The following is a 27,024-nucleotide window of genomic DNA, read 5'->3' as shown; positions in this document are numbered from 1 at the left end:
CCCAAAGCCACACAACTAATTGGCAGAGATGGGATTTGAACCCATGCCCTCTGGCTCCAAAGCCCGGGCTCTTTTCCACTGAGCCACACTGCTTCTCTTCTTCCTCTTCCTCCTTCTTTTCCTCTACCTCTTCCTCCTCCTCCTTCTCCTCTTCCTTTTCTTCCTCCTCCTCCTGATATCCTTCTTCCTTCTTCTCCTCTTCCTCCTCCTCTTCCTCCTCCTCTTCTTCCTCCTCCTTCTTCCTTCTTTTTCTTCTTCTTCCTCCTCCTCCTCCTCCTGATATACTCTAAACCCTAGAACATAAGCGACAAAAAACTGCACAAACTCTTCTTTCGACCAAGCCGGCGGAGCTGCTCACTGATTGCTCCGGAGCTGTTTTTCTTCCCTCTGTAAATCTTTCTCAGTAAATGCTGACCGACAGTTTCTATTCTTGAAACTTGTACTCGCATAAATGGTTATTTAATTTATTATTTACGACCCCGCCTCATCGTCAGGTGGCGGATTGATGGAGCGCATTGGGCCGTCATTCTCCTAGTTCCGCGAACGGTATCAATCACTTCTATAACTCTAGAATCCCCTTAGGTCAAAATAACCATCAAAGAAGCAATTTTGTGGCTTTGCTAATAGCTGTATTGATTTAATCTGCCATCTGCCGATTGGAAGGAAATGCTACCTGCCATTTCCACTTTTCTTCCAAAGAACAGCCCGTGTGGCCATTAAGTTGGGGGAGATTTTGACGTCAATGAGGTTTATAGTCAAAAACTAAACTACTTTCTTGGGCATGGACTTTATAAGCCAAAGGTTTTTCTGTTTTGTTTTGTTTCAGATACTTCTACTACTACTATTCATTCATTTATTCATTCCATCGTATTTACTGAGCACTTACTGTGTGCAGAGCACTGTAATAAGCGCTTGGGATGTACAAGTCAGCAACATATAGAGATGGTCCCTACCCAAGAACGAGCTCACAGTCTAGAAGGGGGAGACAGACAACAAAACAAAACAAGGAGACAGGTGTCAAAGTCGTCAGTACAAATAGAATTAAAGCTAGATGCACATCATTAACAAAATAAATAGAATAGTAAATATGTACAAGTAAAATAGGTAATAAATCTGTACAAATATGATGAAGCAGCATGATTTAGTGGCTAGAGCCCGGACCTGGGAATCAGAAGGATCTAGGTTCTAATCCTGACTCCGTGTCGTGTCTGCTGTGTGACCTTGAACAAGTCATTTCACTTCTCTGGGCCTCAGTTACCTCATTTGGAAAAGGGGGTTTAAAACTGTGAGCCCCATAATAATAATAATGATGGCATTTATTAAGCGCTTACTATGTGCAAGGCACTGTTCTAAGCGCTGGGGAGGTTACAAGGTGATCAGGTTGTCCCACGGGGGCCTCACAGTCTTAATCCCCATTTTACAGATGAGGTAACTGAGGCACGGAGAAGTGAAGTGACTTGCCCAAAGTCACACAGCTGACAGAGACTGTATCCAAGCTGATTATATCTACCCCAGTGCTTAGAACAGTGTTTATTTATGTATTTATTTCTATTAATATATGTCTCCCTCTCTAGACTGTGTGAGTGGGGAATCTGCCTGTTTATCATTCTATTGTACTTTCCCAAGTGCTTACTACAGTGCTTCGCGCACAGTAAGTACTCAATAAATACGATTGGAAGAATAATCCCGGCTTCACCACTTGTGTCTACTGGGTGACCTTGAGCCAGTCATTTCCCTTCTCAGCTTGAGCGTTCTCAACTTTAAAATGGGGATTAAGACTGTGAGCCCCATGCGAGATGTGGACCATTTCCAAACTGATTAGCAGCGTGGCTCAGTGGCTTGGAGAAGCAGCGTGACTCAGTGGAAAGAGCCCAGGCTTTGGAGTCAGAGGTCATGGGTTCAAATCCCTGCTCCGCCAACTGTCAGCTGTGTGACTTTGGGCAAGTCACTTAACCTCTCTGTGCCTCAATTACCTCATCTGGAAAATGGGGATTAAAACTGTGAGCCCCCCGTGGGACAACCTGATCACCTTGTAACCTCCCCAGCAATTAGAACAGTGCTTTGCACCTAGTAAACGCTTAACAAATACCATCATCATTATTGTTATTATTAGCAGTGCTTGGCATATAGTAAGCACTTAACAAATACTATCATCATCATCATTATCATCATCATCAACAAAAGAATTTTGTTGAATTTGTTGACTTTTGTTGAAAGAATGGCAAACATTAAATTAAAAGTAAACTCCAGGGTGATGAGCATGACACAGAATGGTAATATGGGCATTTACCATTTACCATGTTTCCATTTCGTGGTCACCCCCCTGAGGGAACTTTGCTCTGTCTAAAAAATAATTTCAAGTTTGGCAGAGGAATGGTCAGTCCACTGACCTTATAGAGATTGAAAACTCGGTTTTCCCATGATTTTTCCATCAGGTCTCTGGCCTATTTGTTACCTCTGGCTGAACTGCCCATATTGCTATATTGTTCTCCTTCATTCATTCGGTCGTATTTATTAAGTGCTAAATGTGTGCAGAGCCCTGGACTAAGCGCTTGGAAAGTACAATTTGGCAACATGGAGACAATCCCTACCCAACAAAGTGCTCGTGGTCTAGAATGGGAGAGACAGAAAATAAAACAAAACAAGGCAAGTAAACAGGCATCAATAGCGTCGATATAAATAAATAGAATTGTAGATCAATCAATCAATCATATTTATTGAGTGCTTACTGTGTGCAGAGCACTGTACTAAGCGCTTGGGAAGTACAAGTTGGCAACATATAGAGACGGTCCCTACCCAACAGTGGGCTCACAGTCTAAAAGGGGGAGATATAGGGTAGAGATGATGGGTAGATATAGACCCATCATTAATAAAATAAATAGGATAATATATATGTACATATATACACAAGTGCTGTGGGGCAGGGAAGGGGGTAGAGCAGGGGGAAGGAGTTGGGGCGATGAGGAGGGGAGGAGGAGCAGAGAAAAAGGGGGGATCAGTTTGGGAAGGCCTCCTGGAGGAGGTGAGCCTTCACAGTGCCTGGAGTGTATTAAGCGCTTAACACATGTTTTGTTTTGTTGTCTGTCTTCCCCTTCTAGACTATGAGCCCGTTGTTGGGTCGGGACCGTCTTTATATGTTGCCAACTTGTACCTCCCAAGTGCTTAGCACAGTGCTCTGCACACAGTAAGCACTCAGTAAATAAGATTGAATGAATAAATGAATTAAAAAAGGGGGGACGGGGGGAGTCGGACATTAAAATCCCTTCCAGCTAGAGGAAATGGCAGAATATAAGGATAACAATAAGTACTGTCATCATCATCGTCATTGTTATTCGTAAAGTTACAAGCGCTTAGTACAGTGCTCTGCACACAGTAAGCGCTCAATAAATATGACTGATTGATTGATAAAGTTCTCACTAGAGGATTGAATTTGCACTTCCAGCCATTAATACAGATAATTCAGTTGACGAGGCATTCTCTTTTCTCATCTTCTTGGGTGACGATAAATTTTTTTCCTCATTTTCACTGAGGCCCCCCTCAAGACTTGGTTAAATCGAAACGGACGTGTCGACAAACCCCCCACTCGGGCCCAGAAGCTCCCCAAGCAGAGATGGGAAACCGAGGCACACAGAGGTCAACGCCACTTCACTGCCTCGAGGTCACGGGGGCAGTTCGAGACGGTGATGAAAATAGCAGGCAAGATGACTGACTCGTGATTCCGCCGCCCTAACCCATACCCCACATTCCCACCCTGAGATGTTTATGACAGTTGAGCGGGATCCTTCTCCTTTGTAATTAAATGCTGTGATTAGGGTGTCTTTTACAGCACACTGCATTTTCCTCTGAAGACGAGGTCGCGCGCCACATCGGAGTCTGTCCCTCGCAAAGCCAAACAAGGGATTTGCAATCTTGCGATACGATCTCCTGATATTTGTCTGTAGGTTTCACACATCAAAAAAACCATCACAATGACATCTGTAATTTCTGCAAATGACCATCTTCTCTTATCCTCCAAGTTCCGTGTCTGTGAGCGTTTGTGACTCTTTTGAAGAGAACACCAGATTTATGCCGGGAAAATCCCAACTTTCATATTTGGTTGCAATTACAAATCCGGGCCTCGCCCTGCCTAGCAATCAGCTGCTCAAAATTGTCCCTCCCGTGAGGACAAATTAATGGGAGTGTTTGAATATAATTTATCGAGCTATTAAATCCTCGGGCGCTTCAAAATTAGAAGCGGTTTTCCCTGTGTGTCCCCGAAAGCAGGGCCAAGGAGAAAAACACATTTTATTGTGACATTGCGGCGGCAGGAAGGCTTCTGGTTTGCCGTGGAAAAAAATAAAGAGCGAAAGCCAGCGACTCCCCAGTAACTCACGTGGAACAGAAGAGTTTCCAACAATTTGTTTTTCCTCCTTAAGGGTTTCAGCATGACCGCTAGTTAATGGAGGAGGATTTCATCACCTATTGTGTGATTTGAAAGTGGGCTGACTATTTTTATTTTGTGTATTTGTTTTGTTGATTTTATTACAACTTACTAGGTGCTAGGAACTGTAGTAAGCGCTGGGGTAGATAGAAGCTAATAAACTTGAACAGTCTTTGTCCCAGATGGGCCACACAGCGTGTTACAGCCAGGGTTTGGGAGTCAAAAGGACCTGGGTTCTAATCCCGCCTCCCCCACCTGTCTGCTGGGTGACCTTGGGCGAGTCAGTGAACTTTCCTGTGCCTCAGTTACCTCATCTGTAAAAATGGGGATTGAGACGGAGAGCCACACGAGAGACGGGGACTGTGTCCGACCTGTTTAGCTTCTCAGCGCTTAGAACAGGACTTGATGTAGAGTAAAAACTTAACAAATGCCATCATTATCTTCATCATTATTATTATTGGTACCTACTTCACGGATGAGGAAACTGAGGCGCAGAGAAGCGAAGCGACTCTCCCAAGATCCCTCAACAGACAGCCCGTTGTTGGGTAGGGACCGTCTCTATATGTTGCCGACTTGTACTTCCCAAGCGCTTAGTACGGTGCTCTGCACACAGTAAGCGCTCAATAAATACGACTGAATGAATGAAGGAAAGTGGAGGAGCTGGGATTAGAACCCAGGTCCTTCTGACTCCCAAGCACTAGGCCACCCTGCTGTGGCTTCCTCCAGAGCCCCTAACAGATTATTGTTTCTGAAGAACCAGTAGTTTGTCAAGATGATTCATTTATTCAGTGGTATTTACTGAGCATTTACTGTGTGCAGAGCGCTGTACTAAGCGTTTGGGAGAGGACAGTACAACAATAAACAGATACATTCCCTGATCATAAGGAGCTGACAGTCTAGAGGCGTGGAGAGAGACTTCGATAGAAATAGGTAAATGACAGATATGAACATAAGTGGACGTATTTTTCCAAACAAATTATGGTGGAAAACAGTGGTCTATGTCTGCAAGAAATAGGGGGAAATGAATGATGAGTTTATTCAGCCTTCTGTTAAGTCTGAAAATGTATGAGTATATAATAACAATAATAATAAGCACTTACTATGTGCCAAGCACTGTTCTAAAAGCTGGGGAGGATACAAGGTGATCAGGTTGTCCCATGGGGGGCTCACAGTCTTAATCCCCATTTTCCAGATGAAGGAACTGAGGCTCAGAGAAGTGAAGTGACTTGCCCAAAGTCACACCGCTGACAAGTGGTGGAGCCGGGATTAGAACCCATGACCTCTGAATCCCAAGCCCGGGCTCTTTTCACTGAGCCACGCTGCTTTCCTGGTCATTTTAGGGACCTGGTTTTAGGGAAACTGCGTGTTTGGGACAAATCTTCTAGACTGTGAACCCACTGTTGGGTAGGGACCGTCTCTATATGTTGCCAACTTGTACTTCCCAAGCGCTTAGTATAGTGCTCTGCACACAGTAAGCACTCAATAAATACGATTGAATGAATGAAATCTGGGAGTCATAAGACTGGATTCTAATCCTAGCTCTGTTGCTAAGCAAGAAAATGACTTTGGACTTGTGACTTAGACTGGTCACTGCCTTTCAGTTCTCACATTAAATCTACTGCTAGTTAGTGCATCTGTAATATAGAAGTATGTTTAAATTGTACTTTCCAAGAGCTCAGTACAGTGCTCTGCACACAGTAAGCACTCAATAAATACGATTGAATGAATGAATGAAGCAGGGCTGGGCTGGAGGAAGAGCAAAGGGAGCAAGTCACGGCGATGCAGAAGGGAGTGGGAGAGGAGGAAAAGTGGGAAGACCCTCTCAGGGTGGCACCTGGAGAGTTTCCAGTCGTCTACCATCTATATGTCATCTATATGTTGCCAACTTGTACTTCCCAAGTGCTTAGTACAGTGCTCTGCACACAGTAAGTGCTCAATAAATACGATTGATTGATAGATTGTTCTACCAGCGTCGGCTACGGGAGGGAGAGTGAAGCAGTGTGCCCACTGTTGGGTAGGGACTTCTCTATATGTTGCCAACTTGTACTTCCCAAGCGCTTAGTACAGTGCTCTGCACACAGTAAGTGCTCAATAAATACGATTGATTGATTGATTGATCGATCCCTAGCTTGGGCAGTGGTTAGCGAGTGTCAGGCCATCTGCCACAAGACAAAACTCCCCCGTGCCGGGCAGCGGCGGCCCGGGAGAGAGTCGAGGGCGGAGACTCGAGTTGACTGCATGGAAGGCGGCGATTGTCAAACCGTTTCCGGATTTTTCCCAGGAAAACTCTCTGGACTACGGGAACGATGGCCGATGGAGAGCGGGGCCTTCTGGGAGAGATGCGTCCTTGGTGTCACTATGGGTTGCAAACGACTCGACGGCATTAGACAAGACAAGTGTGGGAAGGCCTCTTGGAAAAGACGAGCTTTTGAGAGTAGTTGTCTGTGTAGTAAATTCCATCCTTCCTCTCCCCTTCGTCCCCCTCTCCATCCCCCGATCTTACCTCCTTCCCTTCCCCACAGCACCTGTAAATATGTATATATGTTTGTACATATTTATTACTCCATTTATTTATTTATTTATTTATTTTACTTGTACATATCTATTCTATTTTATTTTGTTAGTATGTTTGGTTTTGTTCTCTGCCTCCCCCTTTTAGACTGTGAGCCCACTGTTGGGTAGGGACTGTCTCTATATGTTGCCAATTTGTACTTCCCAAGTGCTTAGTACGGTGCTCTGCACATAGTAAGCGCTCAATAAATACGATTGATGATGATGATGATGTGGGATTTGAGGAAGGAGGGCATTCCAGGCCAGAGGCGGGACGAGGGCCAGGGGCCGGCGGTGAGACAGGAGAGAGCGAGGCCCAGTGAGAAGGTTAGCGGCTCCGGAAGAGCGAGATCTGTAGGTTCACAGATGGTAACTTTCCGTTTTCCAGGGGTTTTGGGTTTCTTCCTTGCTCCCTCGAACATTCACGGAATTACCCATCTGTGGGAGGAATATATGCTGACATTCTGAATTCAGCCATCTATCATGACGGAAAGCCTCCTTGATTCCCCCCTGTGAATTTGGAGAATGGAGAAACCCTCAATCAAACAACTCTATTGAGCATCTCCAGGGGGCTGTAATAATAATGGTAATAATGATGGCATTTGTTAAGCGCTTACTATGTGCCTAAGTGCTGGGGGGAATACAAGGTCATTAGGTTGTCCCACGGGGGGGGCTCACAGTCTTCATCCCCATTTTCCAGATGAGGTCACTGAGGCCCAGAGAAGTGAAGTGAGTTGCCCCAAATTACACAGCTGATAAGTGGCGGAGCCGGGATTAGAACCCATGACCTCTGACTCCCAAGCCCGGGCTTTTTCCACTGAGCCGCGCTGCTTCTCTTAATAATAAAAATGGTATTTATTAAGCGCTTAAGAATATGGATCCAAGAGTCATAAGCAGTCCAAATGTCAGGATAAACTAGCTGAATAATTGACTGAATATTCAAACAAATCTACCTATGTGTATCAGTGAAGTTCTTCATATTTGAAGACTATAAGCTCATTGTGGGCAGGGACTGTTACTGTATATTGTTGTATTGTACTTTCCTAGGCACTTGGTACAGTGCTCTACACACAGTAAGCGCAGAGGAAATACGATTCAATGGATAATAATAATAATAATAATAAGGGCATTTGTTAAGTGCTTACTATGTGCCAAGCACTGTTCTAAGCGCTGGGGAGGTTACAAGGTGATCAGGTTGTCCCACAGGGGGCTCACAGTCAATCCCCATTTTACATATGAAGTAACTGAGGTGCAGAGAAGTGAAGTGACTTGCCCAAAGTCCCACAGCTGACAATTGGCGGAGCCGGAATTTGAACGCATGACCACTGACTCCAAAGCCCGGGCTCTTTCCACTGAACCACACTGCTGAGATGAATGTGTGTATGAATGAATGAATGAATACACTATTGACGATAAAATTTATGTTGGGTATCCAACCAAAAAGATCAATACGTTATCCAAAATTCCCGGTCACACCGTGGGTACCCAAAGGCTATCCCTACTTAATAATAATAATGATGGCATTTATTAAGCGCTTACTATGTGCAAAACACCGTTCTAAGCGCTGCCGAGGTTACAAGGTGATCAGGTTGTCCCACGGGGGGCTCACAGTCCTAATCCCCGTTTTCCAGATGAGGGAACTGAGGCCTAGAGAAGTGAAGTGACTTGCCCAAAGTCACACAGCTGACAATTGGCAGAGCCGCTGTTTGAACCCATGACCTCTGACTCCAAAGCCCGTGCGCCCTCCACTGAGCCACGCTCCTTCTCTACTTGTGTTAGATTCAATGTTTGACGTGCCTGGCGCAAGTGACTTCACTGCTCTGTGCCTCAGTTCCCTGATCTGCGAAATGGGAATGAAGCCTATGAGCCCCGTGTGGACTTGATTTGCTTGTATCCACCCCAGTGCTTAGTACAGTGCCTGAAACAGAGTAAGCACTTAACAAATGCCACAACTGTTATTATCATTATTGCTATTATCTCTCCATCTCCATCCCAGCCCACACCCTCCACTCCTCTGCCACCGCTCACCTCCTCCCTGGGCCTCCTTCTCGCCCGTCCCGCCGTCGACCCCCGGCCCACGTCCTCCCCCTGGCCCGGAATGCCCTCCCTCCACACATCCGCCAAACTAGCTCTCTTCCTCCCTTCAAAGCCCTACTGAGAGCTCACCTCCACCAAAATTTATTTGGTATCTATCCCTCTGCCCATCCGCCAAGCTAGCTCTCTTCCTCCCTTCAAAGCCCTACTGAGAGCTCACCTCCTCCAGGAGGCCTTCCCACACCGAGCCCCTTTTTTCCTCTCCTCCTCCCCATCCACCCCACCCTACCTCCTTCCCATCCCCACAGCACTTGTATATATTTGTACATATTTACTACTCTTATTTGCATATATTTATTACTCTATTTTATTAATGATGTGTACATAGCTATACTTCTATTTATTCTGATGGTATTGACACCTATTTATTTTGTGTTGTTGTCTGTCTCCCCCTTCTAGACTGTGAGCCCGTCGCTGGGTAGGGACCATCTCTATCTGTTGCCGACTTGTACCTCCCAAGCGTTTAGTCCAGTGCTCTGCACACAGTAAGTGCTCAATAAATACGATTGAATGAATGAATGAATGAATGAATGAATATCAAACAGGGGGATCTTGACAGGCCCTTCAAGTGGCCATATGATGATGATGATGATGATGGTATTTGTTAACCGCCTACTATGTGCAAAGCACTGTTCTAAGCGCTGGATCCATCTCTCCCATCAGGAATGATGGACTGGCTTTGGTTCTGACGCTTCGGGGTGGATTTTCAGTGTGGAGGAATTAATTAAGCCACCCGTCGCACGCTCTCCCTTGCCGGAGCCATTTGTGTTCCCGCTGGCTCCGAGTGCGACGGATCAATCTTCGGGCAGGGGCGCAAACCGTGGCAAGACCCAACTGTGGCCAGAGTCAACGAAAAATATGCCAACGTTGTTACTGGGCCAGTGCGGCCTAGTGAATAGAGCCGTTTTGTTGCCAAATTGTACTTTCTAAGCGTTTAGTACAGTGCCCTGCACAGAGGAAGTGCTCAATAAATACAGTTAAATGACTGAATAGAGCACAGCCCTGGGAATCAGAAGGATTCCGGCTTCGCCACGTGTCTGCTGTGTGACCTTGGGCAAGTCACTTCACTTCTCCGGGCCTCAGTGACCTCGTCTGTAAAATGGGGATTGAGACTGTGAGCCCCACGTGGGACAGGGACTGTGTCCACCCTGATTTGCGTCTACCCATCCCAGCGGTTAGGACAGTGCTGGATACATAGTAAGCGCTTAACAGATACCACCATTTTATTACTATTGTTAGCCCACCTTTTAGACTGTGAGCCCACTGTTGGGTAGGGACTGTCTCTATATGTTGCCAATTTGTACTTCCCAAGCACTTAGTACAGCGCTCTGCACATAGTAAGCGCTCAATAAATACGATTGATGATGATGATGATATTATTAAATGAGTGACCTCTGAATTAACCGAATGAGGCGCAGTGTGGCTTGGGAGAAAGAGCCCAGATCTGGGCGTCAGAGGACCTGGGCTCCAATCCCAGCTCTGCCACGCTCCTGCTGTGTGACCTTGGGCGAGTTATTTCCCTTCTCGTGAGCCTTAGTTTCCACATCTGCACAATGGGGATGAATTAGCTGAATGAGGAGCCAAGTGGTTAGAACACGGGCCTGGGAGTTGGAAGGATCTGGGTTCTAATCCCAGCTCTCCTGCCATGTGTCAGAGAGTCAGTCAGTCAGTAGTATTTATTGAGCAGTTACCGTGTGCAGAGCACTGTACTAAGCACTTGGGAGAGCATGAAATAACAATATAATAGGCTTATTCCCTGCCCACACCAATTATGCAGTCTAGAGGGGGAGACGGGCATGATGTGGCTCAATGGAAAGCGCCCGGGTCGTGGGTTCTAATCCCGGCTCCGCCGCTTGTCAGCTGGGTGAATTTGGGCAAGTCACTTTGCTTCTTTGGGCCTCAGTGACCTCGTCTGTAAAATGGGGATGAAGACTGTGAGCCCCACATGGGACAACCTGATTACCTTGTATTCCCCCCAGCGCTTAGAACCGTGCTTTGCACATAGTAAGCGCTTAACAAATGCCATTATTATCATAATTAATAGAAAGAAAGAAATGAGAGATATGGACATAAATACTGTGGGGCTGGGAGGGGGGATGAAGAAAGGAAGCGAGTCAGGGAGACTCTAAACTGTCAGCTCGTCCTCTAGACTGTAAGCTCATTGAGGGCAGGGAACATGTCTTTTATATTGTTGAGAAGCAGTATGGTTTAGTGGAAAGAGCCCGGACTTGGGAGTCAGAGGCTGTGGGTTCTAATCTCGGCTCTGCCACTGATCAACTGCGTGACTTTGGGCAAGTCACTTCCATTCTCTGGGCCTTAGTTACCTCATCTGGAAAATGGGGCTTGACTGTGAGCCCCATGTGGGACAACCTAATTACCTTGTATCTGCCCCAGCACTTAGAACGGTGCTCAGCACATAGTAAGTGCTGAACAAATGCCATCATCATGATTATTATGTTATTATTATTTTTATATTATCGTACTCTCCCAAGCGCTTCGTCTGGTGCTCCGTACACAGTAAGTGCTAGATAAATATTCATTCAACTGTATTTATTGATGGCATTTGTTAAGCACTTACTATGTGCAAAGCACTGTTCTAAGCGCTGGGGGGGGATACAAGGTGATCAGGTTGTCCCACGTGGGACTCACAGTCATCATCCCCATTTTACAGATGAGGTAACTGAGGCTCCGAGAAGTTAAGTGACTTGCCCAAGGTCACACAGCAGACAAGTGGCAGAGCCGGGACTTGAACCCATGACCTCTGACTCCAAAGCCCGGGCTCTTTCCACTGAGCCACGCTGCTTCTCAATCACTTACTTATTGAGCACTTACTATTTGCAGAGCACCAGGATAAGCACTTGGGAGAGGATAATACCACAATAAACGGACACATTTCTTGCCCACAACAAGCTTACAATCTAGATACCATTGACTGACTGGTTTGCTCACCACGGATTTGCAATGTCGAAAAAGCCAGAGTTCAGTCAGAGAATAATAATAATAATAATAATAATAATAATAATAATAATAATAATAATAATAATGACATTTATTAAGCACTTACTATGTGCAGAGCACTGTTCTAAGCGCTGGGGAGGTTACTAGGTGAACAAGGAGGAAAAAGACAATAGTTCAGTCAGAGAAACCGTCTTAGCCCGATGTCCCGAAGACTGGACGTAAATCTAAATAACAGAGGAAACAGCCTCATTTCCGCCACTTGTCATCTGGGTGACTTTGGGCAAGTCACTTCACTTCTCTGGGCCTCAGTTCCCTCGTCTGTAAAATGGGGATTGAGACTGTGAGCCCCAAATGGGACAGGGACTGTGTCCAACCCGATTGGCTTGTATCCACCCCAGCTCTTAGTACAGTGCTTGGCACATAGTAAGCGCTTAACAAAAGCAGCGTGGCTCAGTAATAATAATAATAATAATGGCATTTATTAAGCGCTTACTATGTGCAAAGCACTGTTCTAAGCTCAGTGGAAAGAGCCCGGGCTTGGGAGTCAGAGGTCGTGGGTTCTAATCCCGGCCCCACCACTTGTCAGCTGTGTGGCTTTGGGCAAATCATTTCACTTCTCTGTGACTCAGTTCCCTCATCTGTAAAATGGGGATTAAGACTATGAGCCCCACGGGGGCAACTTGATGACCTTGTATCCCCCTCCAGCGTGTAGAACAGTACTTGGCACATAGTAGGCGCTTAGCAAATGTAGTAATATATATACTATATGTTGCCGACTTGTACTTCCCAAGCGCTTAGTACAGTGCTCTGCACACGGTAAGTGCTCAATAAATACGATTGAATGCATGAATAATAATGGTAATAATGGTATATCATTGTTAAATACCATTATTACAATTAATATTTTTCTTTTTGACCATTTTTTGGGGCACTTTTCAAGTGAAAAGATTCCATAAATTCCCCCATCAGCCACAAGATGGTACTGTGCAGCGGAGTTTGAATCCCATCCTTCCACTTTTCCGGGAGCCAAACAGAGCATTAATTCACCAATCCGTAATAATAATAATAATAATAATAATAATAATAATAATAATAATAATAATAATAATAATAACAATGGCATTTATTAAGCGCTTACTATGTGCAAAGCACTGTTCTAAGCGCTGGGGAGGTTACAAGGTGATGAGGTTGTCCCACAGGGGGCTCACAGTCTTCATCCCCATTTTCCAGATGAGGCCACTGAGGCCCAGTGAAGTGACTTGCCCAAAGTCACACAACTGACAGTTGGCAGAGTCGGGATTTGAACCCACGACCTCTGACTCCAAAGCCTGGGCTCTTTCCACTGAGCCATGCTGCCATCCGTCGTATTTACTGAGCGCTTACTGGGGGCAGAGCACTGGACTAAACGCTTGGGAGAGAACATCACAACAACAGAACAGACACATTCCCTGCCCTCAACGAGCTCACAGTCTACAGCAAGATCCATAATGCGTCTTTCCGTTGCATCAATCGTCAATCAATCAATGGTATTTATTGAGCGCTTACTACGTGCAAATCACTGTACTAAGCTCTTGGGAAAGGACGTTGTAACAGGGTGGATGGAAATGTTCGCTGCCCACAATAAGCTTACAGTGTAGAGGGTGAGATAGACATTGATCTGAACACATGACTTGATCTACTTTATAATAATAATAATAACAATAATAACGATACTCGTCATATTTGTTTAGCGGTTACTATGTGCCAGGCACTGTACTAAGCAATAAGGTAAGTACTGTGGTAGATATGTTGCCAACTTGTACTTCCCAAGCGCTTAGTACAGTGCTCTGCACACAGTAAGCGCTCAATAAATACGATTGATTGATAGATACAAGATAATTAGGTTGGACACAGTCCCTGTCCCACACGGGGCTCGCCATTTTACCCCCCATTTTACAGATGAGGTAACTGAGGCACCGAGAAGTTCGTTCATTCACTCATTCATTCATTCAATCGTATTTATTGAGCGCTTACTGTGTGCAGAGCACCACACTAAGTGCTTGGGAAGTACAATTCGGCGATGAACAGAGACAATCCCTGCCCACAACGGGCTCACAGTCTAGAAGGGAGGAGACAGACATCAAAACAAGTTAACAGGCATCAGTAGCATCATTATAAATAAATAGAATTATAGATATATACACATAACTTTCTCCTTCCTTCCTCCTTTCCCATCTTCTTCTCTCCTTTCCCATCTCCTTCCCCATCTCCTTTCCCTTCTCCTTCCTGACACTACTCATTCATTCCGTCGTATTTATTGAGCGCTTACTGTGTGCAGAGCACTGCCCGAAGCGCTTGGGAAGTTTTATTTCCCAATATTGGAGATATTTATTTTATTTGTACATATTCTATTTATTTTATTTTGTTAATGTGTTTTGCGTTGTCTTTTTCCCCCTTCTAGACTGTGAGCCCACTGTTGGGTAGGGACCGTCTCTAGATATTGCCAACTTGGACTTCCCAAGCGCTTAGTACAGTGCTCTGCACACAGTAAGCGCTCAATAAATACGATTGAATGAATGAATAATTAATAAAAATAAATGGAATTATAAATATAAATATGTACATATATATGTAAGTGCTGTGGGGTGGGAGGTAGAGCCAATTGAGCGGGTTGGGGCAGTGGGGAGTGGGGAAGCCGAGGAAAAGGAGGGCTTAGTCTGGGAAGGAGGTTCGTTCATTCAATCGTATTTATTGAGCGCTTACTGTGTGCAGAGCACTGTACTAAGCGCTTGGAAAGTCCAAGTTGGCAACATCTAGAGACGGTCCCTACCCAACAACTGGCTCACAGGCTAGAAGGGGGAGACAGACAACAAAACAAAACAGGTGGACAGGTGTCAAGTCGTCAGAACAAATAGAATTAAAGCTAAAGAAGTGACTTGCCCAGGGTCACACAACAGACAAGTGGCAGAGCTGGGATTAGAACCCAGGTCCTTCTGAGTCCCAGGCCGGTGCTCTACCCACTAGGCCATGCTGCTTCTCAACATTTTGGCCTCTACAATAATAATAATAATAATAATGGCATTTGTTACGCGCTTACTATGTGCAAAGCACTGTTCTAAGCGCTGGGGGATACAAGGTAATCAGGTCGTCCCACGTGGGGCTCACAGTCTTAGTTCCCATTTTACAGTTGAGAGAACTGAGGCTCAGAGAAGTGAAGTGACTTGCCCAAGGTCACACAGCAGACAGGTGGCGGAGCCGGGATTCGAACCCATGACCTCTGGCTCCAAAGCCCGGGCTCTTTCCACTGAGCCACGCTGCTACAAGCATTGGGAACTCTGATAGGGGTTTGAAACTAATTTCACTCATCTTCTAGACTGTTGTTAGCTCGTTGGGACCAGGGAATGTGTCTATTGACTCTGTTAAGGTCTTCTCTCTCAAGCGCTTAGTCCAGTGCTCTGCACTCAGCAAACGCTCAATAAATACCATCGATTGACTAATTGACGTGAACGAGAGAAATTTAACAAAATGGAACAAGAGATTGGAACCGACCTCTCCTTAGCTCTGCCAGTTCCTGACGGCGGAGCCAGAAATTGGAGAATTTGGGAATTCCGTCCCGATTCGTTCGGCACAGGGGAGTTGAGCGGGTTAGGCTGAGGTCATGGGAGCCCGTGGGTGTCTTGTCCTTGGCAGGGGGTCTCCCTGGGGGACAGTAACTGCCCTGAAGGTTCTGGAAATTCCCACGAGGCCGCATCGATCAATTAGCCGGTGGTATTTATTGAGCGCTTTCTGCATGCCGAGCACTATAAGAATAATAATAATAATGTTGGTATTTGTTAAGTGCTTACTATGCGCAAAGCACTGTTCTAAGTGCTGAGGAGATTACAAGGTGATCAGGTTGTCCCATGGGGGGCTCACAGTTTTAATCCCCATTTTCCAAATGAGGTAACTGAGGCACAGAGAAGTTGTGACTTAATAATAATAATAATAATGATGATGGCATTTGTTAAGCACTTACTATGTGCAGAGCACTGTTCTAAGTGCTGAGGGGTTACAAGGTGATCCGGTTGTCCCATGGGGGGCTCACAATTTTAATCCCCATTTTCCAGATGAGGTAACTGAGGCACAGAGAAGTTAAGTGACTTAATACTACTACTAATAATAATGGCATTTATTAATCACTTACTATGTGCAGAGCACTGTTCTAAGTGCTGGGGAGGTTACAAGGTGATCAGGTTGTCCCATGGGGGGGCTCACAATTTTAATCCCCATTTTCCAGATGAGGGAACTGAGGCACAGAGAAGTTAAGTGACTTGCCCAAAGTCACACAGCTGACAGTTGGCAGAGCTGGGATTTGAACCCATGACCTCTGACTCCAAAGCCCGGGCTCTTTCCACGGAGCCACAGCAGCTTCTCCAAGCACTGTACTAAGTGCTTGGGAGAAGATAATGCAGTGGAGTCGGTAGCCACGATCCCTGCCCTGAAGGAGGGATCCCACCTCTATTGCTTGCCTGTTGTGTGACCTTGGGCAAGTCACTCCACTTCTCTGTGCCTCAGTCTCCTCATCTGTAAAGTGGGGATCCAATACCAGTTCTCCCTCCGCTTTGGACTGTGAGTGCTCTGTGGGACGGGGATTGAGTCCAACCTTATTTCTTGTATCTGCCCTGGTGCCTGGCATTGGCTTTAAATCAGTCCATCACTTTGCCCCCTCCTACCTCAGCTGGCTTGTCTCCTTCTCCTTCTCCAACCCAGCCCGCACACTCTATTCCTCTGTTGCCATCTTGTACTTCCCAAGCGCTTAGTACAGTGCTCTGCACACAGTAAGCGCTCAATAAGGACGATTGATTGATTGATTGATTGGTTGGTGCCTCTAACCTCCTCACTGGGCCTCCATCTCACCTGTCTCGCCGCCGACCCCTTTCCCACAGCCCAGAACACCCTCCCTCCTCAAATCCACCAGACAATTCCTCTCCCCGTCTTCAAAGCCTTATCGAAGGCTTTAGACTGTGAGCCCACTGTTGGGTAGGGACTGTCTCTATATGTTGCCAACTTGTACTTCCCAAGCGCTTAGTACAGTGCTTTGCACACAGTAAGTGCTCAATAAATACGATTGATTGATTGATTGATTGATTGAAGGCCCATCTCCTCCAAGAGGCCTTCCCAGACTAAGCCCCACCTTTCCTCATCTCCCATTCCCTTTTGCGTCCCCCTGCCATGCTCCCTTTTCTCTCCCCCTTCTCCCCACCCCACCCCACTTATGTATATATCTGTCATTTTATTTATTTGTATTGATGTCTGTTTATTTGCACTGATGTCTGTCTCCCCTCCCTAGACTGCGTTCGTTGTGGGCAGGGAATGCCACTGTTTATTGTTCATTCATTCAATCGTATTTATTGAGCGCTTACTGTGTGCAGAGCACTGTACTAAGCACTTGGGAAGTACAAGTTGGCAACATATAGAGACGGTCCCTACCCAACAACGGGCTCACAGTCTACTGTTCTATTGGACTTCCCCAAGCACTTAGTACAGTGCTCTGCACACAATCAGGTTGCCTGGGGGGCAACCTGATCACCTTGTAACCTCCCCAGCGCTTAGAACAGTGCTTTGCACATAGTAAGCGCTTAATAAATGCCATTATTATTATTATTATTATAAGCATTTAATAAATAGGACTGAATGAATGATCGAAAGGCATAACAGATACCCCAGTTATGACCATTCGACTGTGAGTTTCCCTACATTGGCCCTTCCCGCAAGGCCCAATTCTTCCTAATGGTCAGTTGATGCTTAATGGTCGGTTCTTATGACCGGAATTGGCACCAAATGAAAAAACTTTCTACCCAAAAGAGATGTTCCAAAGTGGGTTTGGCCCTTTCCCCCTTTGGCCCGAATTTAGACTTTTTAAAGGAGTGATTATTCATCCTTTATAATAGACGTAGGCACAGTCCGATTTTTAACCAAGGGGATTTTAAAGTACATGGAAAAGAAGCCAAAACAGAAGGGCGGGAGGGTGGGAAGGAGTTGGTCCACAAGCATCCCAGCATGGTTTGCAATCCCGCCTCTTTCCCCTTCAACTAGCCCGTGTTCGCTACTGCTCACGAAGGGAAATACATTTCCGTGTGTTCTTCCTTCTTCCCCTGCCTCTCCAGGGCAATTCCGAACCTTCAAGCATCAATCAATTGTATTTAATCAATCAATCGTATTTATTGAGCGCTTACCTTGTGTGGAACACTATCCTAAGCACCTGGGAGAGCGCAATAAAACAGAGTTGTTAGACATGTTCCCTGCCTACAGGGAGTTTACAGTCCAGAGGGAGAGATGGACATTAATAGAAATAAATAAATTACGGATCTGGACGAGTTCTGACTAAGAGAAGCAGCGTGGCTCAGTGGAAAAAGCCCGGGTTTGGGAGTCAGAGGTCATGGGTTCTAATCCCGGCTCCGCCACTTGTCAGCTGTGTGACTTTGGGCAAATCACTTCACTTCTCTGGGCCTCAGTTCCCTCATCTGGAAAATGGGGATTAAGACTGTGAGCCCCATGTGGGACAACCTGATCACCTTGTATCCCCCCAGTGCTTTGCACATAGTAAGCACTTAACAAATACCATTATTATTATTATTATTAAAGCCTGCTGGTGGCACAATCTGCCCTGACAAATAATCCAGCCACCGAGGAAGCAGCGTGGCCCAGTGGATAGAGACCAGGCCTGAGAGTCAGAAGGACCTGGGTTCTAATCCTGGCTCCACCAATTTCCTGCTGGGTGACTCTGGGTAAGTCACTTCACTTCTCTGGGCCTCGATTCCCTCGTCTGTAAAATGTGGATTAAGGCTGTGAGCCCCGTGTGGGACAGGGACTGTGTCCAATTTGATCAGCTTGTAGCTACCCCAGCACTTAGTATAGTGCCTGGGACATAGTAAGCGCTTAACAAATACCATAAAAAAAAATTATAACCTCGCTCAATCTCATTCTCCTCCAAGAAGCCTTCCCGGACCCACCCCTCATTTCTCCAACCTCTGAGAAGCAGTGTGGCCTAATGGCTAGAGCCCGGGCCTGGGACTCAGACGGTCATGGGTTCTAATCCTGGCCCGGCCCCTTGTCCGCTGTGTGATTTGGGGCAAATCACTTTACTTCTCTGTGCCTCTTCCCTCATCTGGAAAACAGGGATGAAGACTGTGAGCCCTATGTGGGACAGGGACTGCTTCCAACCCAATTATCTTGTATGCTTAGAACAGTGCTTGGCACATAGTAAGTGCTTAACGAATACCATAATTATAATTATTATTGCTCATCCTCCTTTCTTCATCACCTCTACCCTTGGCTCTGTACTCCTTAAGCACTTTGATAATTAACGCACCCCAGCCCCACAGCACTTATATCCATATCCTTATACACTGCGATTTCTTCCGTCACATTTTCAAATTTGTTATTTTAACATCTGTTTCCCCCTCTAGACTGTAATCTCCTTGAAGGCAAGAATCGTGTCTACCAACTCAATCATACTGTCCTCTCCCAAGTGCTTAGTGCAGTGTTTTTCACCCAGTAAGCACTCGACAAATACCATTGATCGATTGATTGAAGCGGCATGGCGTAATGGCTAGAGCGCGGGCCTGGGAATCAGAAGGTCCTGGGTTCTAATCTAATCTCAGCTCCGCCACTTGTCTGCTGTGTGATCTTGGGCCAGTCACTTCACTTCTCTGGGCCTCAGTTCCCTCATCTGGAAAATGGGGGTGGAGATTGTGAGCCCCTCGTGGGACAGCGACTGCATCCAAACCGATTTGCTGGTATCCATCCCAGCGCTTAATAGAGCCTGGTACATCGTAAGCGCTTAACAAATACTATAATTATTATTAATGATTATTGATTGATTGATTCTCTTCCAGAGAATAATTTGAGGGTTCCCTCTCCCTGTTTTGTGGATAGAAGACAGACCAGCAGGACACAGAACCCTGGAATAAGAAAAGCCTTCAGGAACTCCAAATTAAGAATTTGCCTTAAATGTTTTCAAGGGCAGAACTGTATGTATTTTTTTTTTATCATTTTCTCCTCCCCGCCCCCGCCCCCCTAAAAGGGAATATAAAGTTAAACCAGATACAGCAAACCTTTGATTATTCAAGATAATGGGACCCCGCCGCAGCTTAGATTACCCAAAGCCATAGATAATTGACAAAAGATGCGGACGGGAAACCGCTTCGGGCCTTTTGTGAAAATTTCGAGCTGAATTCTATCAATTTCTAGAAACGATTTCACAAACCCTTCGGGAAGGGGGAAAATCTTGAGTCTCGTTCTCCTGGGTACAGTGCTCTGCACCTAGTACGCGCTCAATAAATACGATTGATGATGATGGCCCCGAGGGTGAAAGATTAAGGAGCTTGACCTGGGGAACTGTGAGGGACTTTACTGTAAAAACAATCGACACAGTCAATCGTTCGATCGATTAATCAATTGGGAAAGCGGCGTGGCCTAGTGGAAAGAGCAAGGGCCTGGGAGTTGGAGGATCTGGGTTACCGTGTCACTCCTCTGGGCCTCAGTTTCCTCATCTGTAAAATGGGGATTAAATCCTCCTCCCTCCTGCTTAACCATCATCATTAAGGTATTTGTTAAGCCCTTACTATGACCCAGGCACTGTGCTAAGCGCTGGGGTGGAGACAAGGAAATCGGGTCGGATGCAGTCCCTGTCCTACGTGGGGCTCACAGTCTCAAACCCCATTTTACAGATGAGAGAAATGAGGCACGGAGAAGTAAAGTGACTCACCCAAGGTCACACAGCTGACAGGTAGCGGAGCTGGGATTAGAACCCATGACCACGCAGGGGAAGGCGCAGGGCTCAGTGAGAAGAGCTCTGCACACAGTAAGCGCTCAATAAATATGATTGAATGAATTAATGAATGAAGAGCCCGGGTTTGGGAGTCAGAGGTCATGGGTTCGAATGCCGGCTCTGCCACTTGTCAGCTGTGTGACTTTGGGCAAGTCACTTCACTTCTCTGGGCCTCAGTTTCCTCATCTGGAAAATGGGGATTAAGACTGTGAGCCCCACGTGGGACAACCTGATCACCTTGCATCCTCCCTGGCACTTAGAACAGTGCTTTGCAAATAGTAAGCTCTTAACAAATGCTATTATTATTATTATTATTATTATTATTATTATTATTATTATTATTATTATTATTATTGTGACCTTCTGATTCCCAGACCCGTGCTCTATCCACTACACCATGCATGCGTGGTTTATATATATTGCCGACTTGTACTTCCCAAGCTCTTAGTACAGTGCTCTGCACACAGTAAGCGCTCAATAAATACGATTGAATGAATGAATTGCCTTCTTCTGTGTAGTAAACACTTAAGTAAAAATCCCAGCATTTAACACAGTGCTCTATGCACGGTAAACGCTCAATCCATATGATAATAATTATTCTGGTATTTGTTAAGCGCTTACTATGTGCCAAGCACTGTTCTAAGCGCTGAAATGGGGATGGAGATTGACTGATTGACTGATTGACTGATTGATTGATTGACTGATTGACTGACTGCTCTCTTCTCAACATCTCCAGAACCCATTTCCATCCAAACTGCAGCCGCACTGGTCCAAGATCTTATCGTATCCCAGGCTCGTTTGGGGCAGAGAATGCGTCCGCTGATTTTTACATTGGAGTCTCCCAAGCGCTTAGTACAGTGCTCTTCATTCAAGCGCTCAAGAAATACGATGGAATGAGCGAATGAATGAACCTCGATTTGAGTATCAGCCTCCTTGTTGACCTCTTTGCTTCCTTCCTCTCCAGCCCATACTTCGTTATGCTGCTTTGATCACTTTTTTGAACGATAATTTTGCTTATGTTCGTCCAATTCCTCAAAATAAAACTCTTGGCCATCAGCTTCCGATGGGCAAGGATACCTGGTTGTATTGTCCCCCCTAAGCGCTTAGCGGGGGACACAATTAGCAATGAGAGAATACCACTGATGGATTGATTGATTACTATTCTATTCTATTTTATTTTGTTAGTATGTTTGGTTTTTTTCTTCCTCTGTCTCCCCCTTTTAGACTGTGAGCCCAATGTTGGGTAGGGACTGTCTCTATATGTTGCCAATTTGTACTTCCCAAGCGCTTAGTACAGTGCTCTGCACATAGTAAGCACTCAATAAATATGATTGATTGATTGATTACTTATTCTCGCTCCCCTCCCACTCCAACCCAGATCACACTTTCACTCCTGTCACGCCAGTCAGATGATCAATTTCTTGTTCTTAATAATAATAGTAATAATAATGATAATAATGGCATTTGTTAAGCGCTTACTATGTGCCAAGCACCAGCGCTTAGAACAGTGCTTTGCACATAGTAAGCACTTAATAAATGCCATCATTATTATTATCATTATTTCAAGCACTGGGGCAGATACAAGGTGATCAGGTTGTCCCACGTGGGGCCCACAGTCTTCATCCCCATTTTCCAGATGAGGGAACTGAGTCACAGAGAAGTGAAGTGACTTGCCTAAGGTTACACAGCAGACGAGATATATTGTATATATTTGTACATATTTATTAGTCTATTTTATTTGTACATATTTACTCTATTTTATTAATGATGCGTATATAGCTATAACTCTTTATTCTGATGGTATATAGCTATAACTCTATTCTGATGGTATTGACACCTTTCTACTTGTTTTGTTTTGTTGTCTGTCTCCCCCTTCTAGACTGTGAGCCCGTCGTTGGGTAGGGACCGTCTCTATATGTTGCCGACTTGTACTTCCCAAGCACTTAGTACAGTGCTCTGAACACAGTAAGCGCTCAATACATACGACTGAATGAATGAATTTTATTTTGTTAATATGTTTTGTTTTGCTGTCCATCTCCCCCTTCTAGACTGCGAGCCAGTTGTTGGGTAGGGACCATCTTGTACCTCCCAAGCGCTTAGTACAGTGCTCTGCACATAGTAAGCGCTCAATAAATATGATTGATGATGATGATGATGATGATGGAAATTGGGGATGAAGACTGTGAGCCCCCTTGGGACAACCTGATCACCTTGTATCCTCCCCGGTGCTTAGAAGAGTGCTTTGCAAATAGTAAGCTCTTGACAAATGCCATTATTATTATTATTATTATTATTACCTTCTGATTCCCAGACCCGTGCTCTATCCACTACACCGTGCATGCGTGGTTTATATATGTTGCCAACTTGTACTTCCCAAGTGCTTAGTACAGTGCTCTGCATACAGTAAGCGCTCAATAAATATGATTGAATGAATGAATGAATGAATGAAAGAGGGAGAGAACTCACGACTTCTGACTCCCAAGCTCAGGCTCTTTCCACTAATCCACGCTGCTTTTTATTTCTCCGTTCTTATTTTGTTGTTCTCATTTCTCCGTCTCAGATTCGTACTCACCCCCTCCTCAGTCTTGCTGGCTCGCCCTCCCCCTTCACATCCGCAGACCGCCTCTCTCCCCAACTTCAAAACTCGTCAGAAATCATCATCATCAATCGTATTTATTGAGCGCTTACTATGTGCACAGCACTGTACTAAGCGCTTGGGAAGTACAAATTGGCAACATATAGAGACAGTCCCTACCCAACAGTGGGCTCACAGTCTAAAAGACAGTCAGAAATCACATCTCCTCCAAGAGGCCTTACCCTACTTCATCTCTCTAGAGAAGCAGCGTGGCTCAGTGGGAAGAGCCCGAGGTTGGGAGTCAGAAGTCGTGGGTTCTAATCCCGGCTCCGCCACTTGTCAGCTGTGTGTCTTTGGGTAAGTCCCTTCACTTCTCCAAGTCACTCTCCAAGTCTCCAAGTCAAGTCGCTTCTTAGAGAAGCAGCGGGGCTCAGTGGAAAAGAGCCCGGGCTTTGGAGTCAGAGGTCATGGGTTCAAATCCCGGCTCTGCCAACTGTCAGCTGGGTGACTTTGGGCAAGTCACTTCACTTCTCTGACCCTCAGTTACCTCATCTGGAAAATGGGGATGAAGACTGTGAGCCCCCCGTGGGACAACTTGATAATAATGGCATTTATTAAACTCTTACTATGTGTAAAGCACTGTTCTAAGCACTGGGGAGGTTACAAGGTGATCAGATTGTCCCACAGGGGGCTCACAGTCTTAATCCCCATTTTACAGATGAGGTAACTGAGGCACAGAGAAGTTAAGTGATTTGCCCAAAGTCATGCAGCTGACAAGTGGTGGAGCCGGGATTTGAACCCATGACCTCTGATTCCAAAGCCCGGGCTTTTTCCACTGAGACACGCTGCTTCCCCATAGCCACGCTGCTTCCCCATCAGCTTGTAACCTCCCCAGCTCTTAGAACAGTGCTTTGCACATAGTAAGTGCTTAATAAATGCCATTATTACTATTATTATTCTCTGGATCTCAGTTCCCTCATCTGTAAAATGGGGATTAAGACTGTCAGCCCCACAGGGGACAACCTGATTACCCTGTATCCCCCCCAGCACTTAGAACAGTGCCTGGCACATAGTAAGTGATTAACAAGTGCTATTATTATTATTATTATTATTATTATTATTATTAATCTCTCATCTCCAATCTAGTTCTCCCACCTACTGCCTTTTCACATTTCCCCTGTCCATAATTTATTTTAGTGTCCATCTCCCCCTCTAGACTCTAAGTTCCTTGAGGGCAAGGAACATGTCTAATAGCTTGGTTCATTCGGTTGTATTTATTGAGTGCTTACTGTGTGCAACTCTCCTATGAATCAATGCCTTATGGTGGCAGGAAAGTTTGTGTATGCCAAAGAAGTTTAGATCTCTGCCACTGAGAGCTCCGCCATCATCAGGGTTACCTGTAAGGAAAGGTCTAAGCCCAAGTGTCAGAGAAAGTTGATTCACCTGTGCAGAGAGGCACCGGAAAGAGTCGAGGTCGGATGATAAATCATCAAAATAATAGTGACGGTATTTGTTAATAATAATGATGGCATTTATTAAGCGCTTACTATGTGCAAAGCACTGTTCTAAGTGCTGGGAAGGTTACAAGGAGATCAGGTTGTCCCACGGGGGGCTCACAGTCTTAATCCTCATTTTACAGATGAGGTAACTGAGGCCCAGAGAAGTTAAGTGACTTGCCAAACACTGTTCTAAGCGCTGGGGTAGATACAAGATGATCAGATTGTCCCCCGTGGGGCTCACAGTCTTAATCCCCATTTTTCAGATGAGGGAACTGAGGCCCAGAGAAGTGAAATGACTTGCCCAAAGTCACACAACGGACAAGCGGTGGAGCCGGGATTGGAACCCATGACCCCTTGCTCCCAAGCCCGTGCTCTTTTCCCAAAGCCACCCTGATTCTGATCAGAGACTACGGCGGAGATTTAAGTTTTTACTGCGCAGAAGAAGGCAATGGTAAATAAACAATGCCTGCTTGGCGTAATGGATAGAGCTTGGGTTTGGGAGCCAGAAGGTCATGGGTTCTCATCCTGACTCCGCCACTTATCTGCTGTGTGACATTGGGCCAGTCACTTCACTTCTCTGGGCCTCAGTTATCTGTAAAATGGGGATTGAGATGGGGAGTCCCTCATGGGACAGGGACCGTCTCCAATCCGATTTGCTTGTAATAATAATAATAATAATGATGATGGCATTTGTTAAGCGCTTACTATGTGCAAATCACTGTTCTAAGCGCTGGGCAGGATACAAGGTGATCAGATTGTCCCACGTGGGGCTCAGAGTCTTCATCCCTCATTTTACAGATGAGGGAACTGAGGCCCAGAGAAGTGAAGTGACTTGCCCAAGGTCACACAGCTGACAAGTGGAGGACCCGGGATTTGAACCCACGACCTCTGGCTCTAGCCCGTGCTCTTTCCACTGAGCCACGCTGCTTCTCATTTTCCACCCCAGCATTTAGTATAGTGCCTGGTACATAGTAAGTGCTTGACAAATACCGTGATAATAATAATAATAAACCACTTCTGGAAACTCTATGGAAAAAGAACCATAAAGTCTCTATGAATCGGAAATGACTGGATGGCATTGAAGAAGAGAGGGGACTTTGGGCAAAGTACTAAGCGTTTGGGAGAGGACAATATAATGTAGCTCAGTGGAGAGAGCCCGGGCTTTGAAGTCAGAGGTCATGGGTTCAAATTCCGGCTCTGCCGATTGTCAGCTGTGTGACTTTGGGCAAGTCACTTCACTTCTCTGGCCCTCTGTTACCTCATCTGTAAAATGGGGTTGAAGACTGTGAGCCCTCCCATGGGACAACCTGATCACCTTGTAACCTCCTCAGTGCTTAGAACAGTGCTTTGCACATAGTAAGTGCTTAATAAATGCCATCATTATTATTATTAATGAACAGACACATCCCCTGTCCACAGTGAGCTTACAGCCATCCATTCATTCATTCATTCAATCGTATTTATTGAGCGCTGTGTGCAGAGCACTGTACTAAGTGCTTGGAAAGTACAAGTTGGCAACATAGAGAGACGGTCCCTACCCAACAACGGGCTCACAGTCTAGAAGGGGGAACATTGTCCTCTCACAAGCAGTCAGTACAGTGCTCTGCACACAGTCTGTGCTCAATAAATAGGATTGATTGAGTGATTTCAACACTTCCATGTACCTAAGCACTTGAATCCTCCCCTCCCCTGAATGATAATAATAATAATTATTATTATTATGGTACTTATTAAGTGCTTACTATGTGCCAAGCTCTGTTCTTAACACTGGGGTAGTTACAAATTAATCAGGTTGGTCACAGTCTCTGTCCCTCCTGGAGCTCACAGTCTTATCCCCATTTTTTACAGATGAGGTAACTAAAGCCCAGAGAAGTGAAGTGACTTGCCCAGGGTCACACAGCAGAGATGTGGCGGAGCCGGGATTAGAACCCATGACCTTTTGGCTCCCAGGCCCGGGCTCTGGCCGCTACTCAGCTGTGCCAAACTGAGCCCCTTCCTTCCTCTCCCCCTCGTCCCCCTCTCCATCCCCCCCATCTTACCTCCTACCCTTCCCCACAGCACCTGTATATATGTAAATATGTTTGTACAGATTTATTACTCTACTTATTTATTTTACTTGTACATATCTATTCTATTT

The sequence above is a fragment of the Tachyglossus aculeatus genome, chromosome 7 (assembly GCF_015852505.1).
Source record: "Tachyglossus aculeatus isolate mTacAcu1 chromosome 7, mTacAcu1.pri, whole genome shotgun sequence".
NCBI classification, from domain to species: Eukaryota; Metazoa; Chordata; class Mammalia; order Monotremata; family Tachyglossidae; genus Tachyglossus; species Tachyglossus aculeatus.
The sequence above is the reverse complement of the archived record's forward strand: the minus strand, read 5'-3'. Positions refer to the sequence as shown.